The sequence below is a fragment of the Vicia villosa genome, linkage group LG4, assembly GCF_029867415.1.
Source record: "Vicia villosa cultivar HV-30 ecotype Madison, WI linkage group LG4, Vvil1.0, whole genome shotgun sequence".
In the NCBI taxonomy this organism is placed as follows: Eukaryota; Viridiplantae; Streptophyta; class Magnoliopsida; order Fabales; family Fabaceae; genus Vicia; species Vicia villosa.
In genome coordinates, this window is record NC_081183.1 from 186,388,728 (window position 1) to 186,396,213 (window position 7,486).

General features: G+C 27.3%; 1 long non-coding RNA gene across 2 annotated transcripts; it reads right to left on the reverse strand.

Annotated features, from left to right (window-relative positions):
* Positions 1-4,798: 4,798 nt before the first annotated feature.
* LOC131600546 (uncharacterized) lies at positions 4,799-6,467 on the reverse strand. Of its 2 annotated transcripts, none has more exons than XR_009283183.1 (3): positions 6,201-6,467; positions 5,817-6,022; positions 4,799-5,699 (listed from the first exon to the last, which is right to left on the reverse strand). It is a non-coding gene; the product is annotated as an uncharacterized LOC131600546 (long non-coding RNA). The 2 variants fall into 2 exon arrangements; XR_009283184.1 differs by having other exon boundaries at positions 6,102-6,222.
* Between the last annotated feature and the right edge of the window lie 1,019 nt (positions 6,468-7,486).

Sequence of the window (7,486 nt, forward strand, 5' to 3'; positions counted from 1 at the left end):
TGATTGAATCATTCTTCTTTTGAAATTCAATGAAACATATAGATTTTGAATCCATCCATTGTATTTTCTCTTCTTCCTATCATATATTGCTTCCGAGCTTTAAAATCTTATTTCGTAAATGAAAAAGTTTTTGAAAATGGTTTAAGGGGAATGCTTATTCAACTCCCCCCATATGCTTTTTCTAGACAGTCTCATCCCCATATTCTAGCCTAATAATTGGTATCTGAGACTGGTTTTTTAATTAAGTTTAAGCAACTATAAAAGTTGAGGATATGGGTAATTTTATCTAAAGGGTATTTTTATTTGAAAAGAGTTTTTTCTCCTTTAAGCGGATTCAATATGATTCATTGTCATTTGAGTGTTTGATTTACTTCATTATTTGAATGACCTACAAATATCTGAAGTAATCCACTACTAGTGTGCTAATTAGTCTTTAATTGTGAGTTAAAATTTCTTTTAAATTAGATCCATATAGGATTAAGCTAACAAAGTTTTGAGTTGCATCCAGGTAATCAGAAACTTAATAGTATAACTTAAAATGTTTGTTCCTATTTCATGATTACGTAAAGATAATGAATTTCACCATATCGTGTGTACATGTTTGATTTTTGTGAAAGAATTGTGGAAAGGAAGAAGAAGCATCTCCTTGTTGACCAACTCTTCAAGATCATCATAAAAAAAGGCAAAGATAGTTTCATGAAGATTGGCATATTCACTTATCGTTCAACAAACATCTAAGAAGTTTAAAGCATCATGTTTTGATAGACCATATCATTGTGAAATTCTTGAATCAATTATCTTAAATTATCAATACACACATAAAGCAATGAAGTAACTAATCATCTACTTAATATTAGGATGATCACAAATAGGTGAAGGTTAACATGGTGAAGTTAACTTTCTAGTCCATCATGATGAACAATTAAAATACATATTATAATAGGTTAGTAAGTTTTCTAGTAATTTCTACAATTAGCCAATAGATTCAATAATTACATTTGCATTTTCTATAATTTACATAAACACCCCAAAAGTTATAAAATTATTTATTTGTCTAAATGAGTATTATAATTTTTTTTTACATTCATTCATTATTTTATCTATTCATAAATATGGTACTTTTTAATGAATAATCATGTTTTGTTGTTTTGGTTGATTCTTTTGTTGTGCATCTTAAAAGAGATAACTTACCTTTATTTTTATTATTCATAAAGTTCCACTTTTTATTTTGCTGGACATCTGTTTAGATTGATAGATTGAGTTGACTTATTAATTAAATAGCAGTTACAACTTACAAGGGACTATTATCCTTACATTAGCATTTGGCTTTGCAAAAGAGAGTGATATATATGATATTTGTATCAATTAACTATTATCCTTAAAGAGAGTTACAACTTACAAGGGACTATTATCCTTAAAATTTAAAAATTAACAGTTTTACAAAACTTGTTTGTATCAATTAACTATATATGATATTTGAAAATTTTAATTAATGGAATTATAAATATAATTTGTGATAAATATTAGGGTCTAGTTAAAAATATATGTTAATATGAAAGTGTAAATAGTTGTTTCTTTACACTACTTGAATAGTAGGTCACCCATAACAAATCTTAACCATTGAATTTGTTTATTATTAAATCTATGGTTATTTTAGTTGTTCTCCATGATGGAGAAATAACTTAACTTCACCATATTATCCTTCACCTCACAAATAATCAGAACATTTGTCATTTCAAGTCATCTGATATCTTGTGAATGAGTGATTGATGATAATTTCCATATGTACAAATGGAATTGTATCCAATCATCAATGATTGATCATAATTTACTTTTGATATTATTATTTCCATTTACTAATCTTTTTGTGTGCAACAAGTTAACACCTAGATGATTAAAATTGGTATGATTTTTCCAATCTCCTTTATCTTCTTGTAGTGTACTTAATTTTACGTGTTTGGTATGTACTTGGTGTGTTGTTTGTTTGAAATATGTTTTATATTCTCATGTGCATAATATAAATAATTGATCTGAGCATATCATGCATCATATTATTCTTATTCATTAGTGTATAGATATTTTCCTTTCATCTGTGCATAACATTTTTAATTCATTTATGCATCATTAAGATTGTTTTTCAATTGGCATTAATCTTTTTGCATATACATTAAAATGTTTTATCATTAAAAATTATCACGAGTTACATGCATTAAACTTTTTTATTATCAATTTTCTTTTACAATTTGATTTGCTATTCGAATCACAAGACCTTTGACTCGAATCAAGCTTGGCAATATTATATTTGAATTAGCCACTGGAAATTTGATTCGGATCGTTCCCTTATTTGATTCGGATTAGAGTGTGTTTTGAATTAAATTTGAATCACTTGATTCGAATCACAAGTCCTTAATTCGCCCTTTCATAATTTTTCTTTTTGTGTGTGACTTTTCATTTTCATTAAACACATTTCACTTCACATAAACCCATACAAAATATTTTATTTGGATGTGGGAGTTGATGATTGTGGAATATAATCGTTTATCTATATTTGGAGGTGGTTGTTAAAATTCCTTGATTAGAAAAGAAATCACTAGACGCGTAATTTCCTCGACTAGTAAAGGAATTTATAAAAACTTTGAAGTCATTGATGGTGGGGGTGGTGAAGTTAATATTCTTTGAGGTGACTAAGATTATTTTTGTCAAATTTAATGGCTCATGAGTGATTTTGACGATCTCACTGGCTAGAAACATTGTGGCCTAGTCAGCGACACCATTTTAATCTTTTTCTCCTAGATCTTGTTTTTAAGTAATGTCGTGGGAAGGTTGAAAAGTGTTCCCACATATGGCTCAAATTGATCTTGAAAATATATATCTATTACACAAGTGACAAGGTGAACCAAGATTCAGATGAAAACTAGGTTGTGTGTTTCTACATCTTGATGCTTCGGTCCAATTAGGTATTTGCAAATACTTTAGTCTGAGTTGATGACGATTGAAAGTGAGAGGTATTGAGGGATATAATAGTGTCTACTTGAGTATGGGAACTTTGTTAGTTTTTAAATAGGGGTTTATAAGGTTTTCAGAGTCATTTAGCTCATCTGCTTCTTAAAGCTATTGTATGAGAAGACAAATGTCAGAACTCTTACAAGTAAATCTGGTGGTTATTCGTCTTATGACTACTCTTATCAGGTGATCTTTTAGGGAAAATTAGTAACAAACTCGTGCGTTCGCACGGGTTCTGGTATGGGACGTGCATTTGTTTCAGATATATATTTTTTAATAAAAAATGTTTGATATCCGTAAAAAAAAAATAATTGAATGTATAGAAAAATGTCTGGTAGAAAAATGTCTGGTACCTGTGAAAAAAATAATAATTGAATGTATAGAAAAATGTCTGGTACCCGTCAAAAAATAATAATTGAATGTATAGAAAAATGTCTGATACCCGTGAAAAATTAATAATAGAATGTATAGAAAAATGTCTGGCACCCGTGAAAAATTAATAATTGAATGTGTAGAAAAATGTCTGGCACCCGTAAAAATATTTAGATCTATAAGATAATTTTATAGATAAAAAACTTAGAAAATTAACTAAAATAACATATATTTTTATAAGCACGTTTAACTATATATGAAGTGTACATTTTTTATATATACATCAATTATACAAACATTAATAATTAATTTCTATACATAATAATCTAGAGTTCGTGTCGAGAGGTCATGACTCTGGCCAAGTATTATTCCCACCAGGAGTCGAACTCGATATGGGGATAAATTTAAATATAAATTTTTCTCTCCTTTGTTGGTATAACATAAAAGTGAATTTATTGTAGTAATTTGTGAAGTTACTATCGTAAATGTTTAACTTAACTAAAAAAAATTAAACAAACACCATTTTTTTTTTATATTGTAACATATATAAATAGTTTCCAATCATAAAATTATTAACTTACCATAATTTCAAATTTTCATATCATTAATTATATTTTAATATGTATTCATATATGTTATTGTAATTAATATATTAGATTTTAAAAAAAATAGAGTACATGTGTTAGTCATATATTTGTTAATCTTTGTAGGAATAAAAGTATAGGTATTAAATTATATATTTAAATTAAGAACTATTAATTAATATAAAAAAAAATATTACTTCAGCGATTTAATTGCAATTTTTTAATTCAATTTGTAGAGATAATATTTTTAAAAGTTTAATGATGTAAAAAATAATTAAAATTAAAATAAATAAATAGCTGTAGGTTCAACCTAGGCATCATTGGATTGATAAGGTGTGATCTTTTAAAATCAATCAACTATTAACAAAAATTGTCTCTTCAATGCTTTGAAAAGTGAAAATATTGTCTTCTCTTATCTCATGAAAAGTAACGTACAAAATACTCCACTACAAATACATGAAACATCATTCAATGAAATTAAATAAAGGGGACAACTTCTTTGCCCATCACTAAAAGTTGGGTAGTGTACATTCAACTAATCATATAATGCCATTTAATTTTAACACAATAATTATTTATTAAATATTACAATTGATTTTTGTTTTCAAGGCATTTTACACTGGAGGTAATCTTACCCAACTTTTTGAGTTGGGTAGATAAGAATTCACCTTAAATAAATGGAAATGAGTAGAGTAATTAAAAATTATTTAATGTTGTATTAAATAATTATTAATTTAGTCTTTTAATAATAAGATAATTATTTTATACTAATAGGGAATACATTAAAGACAATACTTACACAAATCATTAAGATCATTAAGTGAAAAAAAGGAAATTTTAGACGACATATTTTAAATTTAAATTACACAAAGAACTTTTTTTTATATGAATTGCACGTAGAACTTTCTTAAACTATAAAAAAGACTTTTACATGTTCTACCTGCTACCTCCAAGGAATAGTTGAACTAAATATTTACATATTAGAAGGAAGACTATAAACAATTTAAGAGTGACTTTTGGTATTGTTGCTTTACATCATGTCCTGTAGCAAAACAGTCCTCAATTGTCGTGAAACAGACCTCAAATCGTGCAAAAAGCAGCAGAAGACTGTCATAGCTGATAAAGGTAGCATGACACATTTAATTATAATTTAACCCTTGTTTGCAGAATTTTCAAAAAAGCAAGCAGCTATTAATTTTTTTGTCAGGTTATCAAACTTCATACAGGTTGGAATAGATGTGTAATGTCCTGTGTTGGAAAAAATTCAGAGAAAAAGTAGGAAACTATCAATTTATTTGTCTTTCTTCTCGCTTTTCAAACAAACCTCCATGGATGAACCTTCAATAGATTAGGAAAAAAATTAAAATTATATGTAAATCCATAAAAAATAACATTAAAAAATAGCATCAAAATACAGAGGATGGTGAAAAAATAAAAAAAAAAAATTAACACTTTTATGTGAATCCAGAAAGAAAAACATTTAACTAAATGTGTAAACCCTATTTTTATCTTTTATAAATTAACCATAGAACAACTTTTAAATACAAGATTTGACTAATATAAAACAAAAAGATGTGATTTTTTATAAAAAAATATAAACATATCTCTCGGAGTTGGATGAAGAAGATGAACAATATCCTCCATAAGAAGAACAACATATGTCATAAATACTAAACTTGTCCTAAACTTCAGATTTTCAAGACCCATTTTGTTTTTCAAATCTCCAGTTCTGTTCACCGCCTAAAATAAAATAAGAGGAAAATTAAGTTCAAAATAAGGTGAAAAAGAGAAAATAAAGACAAGATTTGACTAGTATATAACAATAAGAAGTGATTTTTACCAAGAAGTTAAAAATACCTTTTAAAGTTGGATGAAGAAGATGAACAATATCTTCCATAAATAGCATAAAACCTGTATGAAAATCGAAACTCAAAATATATAATCAGCAGACCTTTTTGATTTCAAATCCAGTGGATTCGGATTTGAGATCTAGTGCTTCCACCATAAGTCGTTTTAGATCCGAAAGATGAATGAGCGAAAGTAAACATCGGTGAAGAGTGAAACTGAAAAACATAAAAACAAAAACTGAGTTTGTTAATAAAACATGCAAAAATAAATAAAGATTTATAAAATAAAATTTACTCCATTAATGATGATTGAGTTGATGAAGAAGATGATCTCTTCACTTATCAGGTGGTCTTTTAGGGAAAATTTATCTTAGGTTTTATAGGGAAGATCTACCTTAAGTTTTATAATACTCGAACCTTCTTTAGGGATAATTGCTTTGAAGAAGATGTTGCAGCGGCACGAAGTCAGTAATCACAAACTTCTAATCTTAGAGTCATTAAAGCTTATAATTATGATAATTATAGATTATTTTATATGACAACTTATAATTAAATTATAAATTGATCTATGTATATACTATAACATAATTCATTGTGATCCAATCCAAAAGCAAGACACTCTCAATTGCCATTGAAGTTTGAAGTAGGATGAGAAAAAGAATAATTTTGAGATACTATGTATTAGAATATGTTTTAAAAAACTAACTTATAAGGTGACTCTCATTATAAACATAATAAGAATTATATTTTAAAATAATGTGAGACTAACACAATAAAAATGTCGAACAATGTAATAAAAATAAACTAAGGGTGTGTTTGTTTCAAGTTACAAAATAAGATAAGATTTCTGGGAATATGATTTTGGAAATGTAATAATCCCATGTTTGTTTCAAATTTTTGAAAATTATTCCTGGGTATTTTTTATTCCCAGAAACTTATTTTACACATGATTTCTTCCTTACTTATTCCCATGTCAAATGGTGGGAATCCAACATTCCCATGGAAATAAAGTCCAACTAACTCTAACTTCTCACTAACACTCACATTTAATTTAATATTTATTTTTTATAAATTTTTAATTAAATTAAATTTATAAACATTCCTTGGAAATCTAACTTTTGGCCAAACACATACATAGGAATCTTTTTCCTAGGAATAATAATCCCGGAAATATAATTCCAAAGAATGTAATTTTATAACTTGAAACAAACACACCCTAAATACTTCAAGTTAGGTGACTAGAGATGGATCGCAATGAAAATAGAAATTCCAACTAAACAAATTATTAATCATTGAATTGGAAAGTAACAATATGGGCATATAAAGTAGTATACTTGTTTACGTATGTGAGAATTATCCATCAATGTTAAAAATGAGCATGAAATGTATCATGTGTGGGGCCATGAAATTGTTGGAGTTGCAAATTGAGGAAGGAAAAACTTTTGTGGTTGAGTTGAGCGTGGGTTAACTCCACTAAAGAATTTTGTGGAGAATCCACTCTTTAAATTTGCATGTCATAGTGTTTACTTACTCACTTCTGTAGTGTCCTTATTCTTCATGATGAATAGCAATTCTTTTTATTTACCTTGATTTTGTTAATTAAAAGGAGATACACACGAGAAGGAAAAAGATGATACGTGACTTCCTTCTTTATCTAGTGGTTCTCATATTTCAATTGAT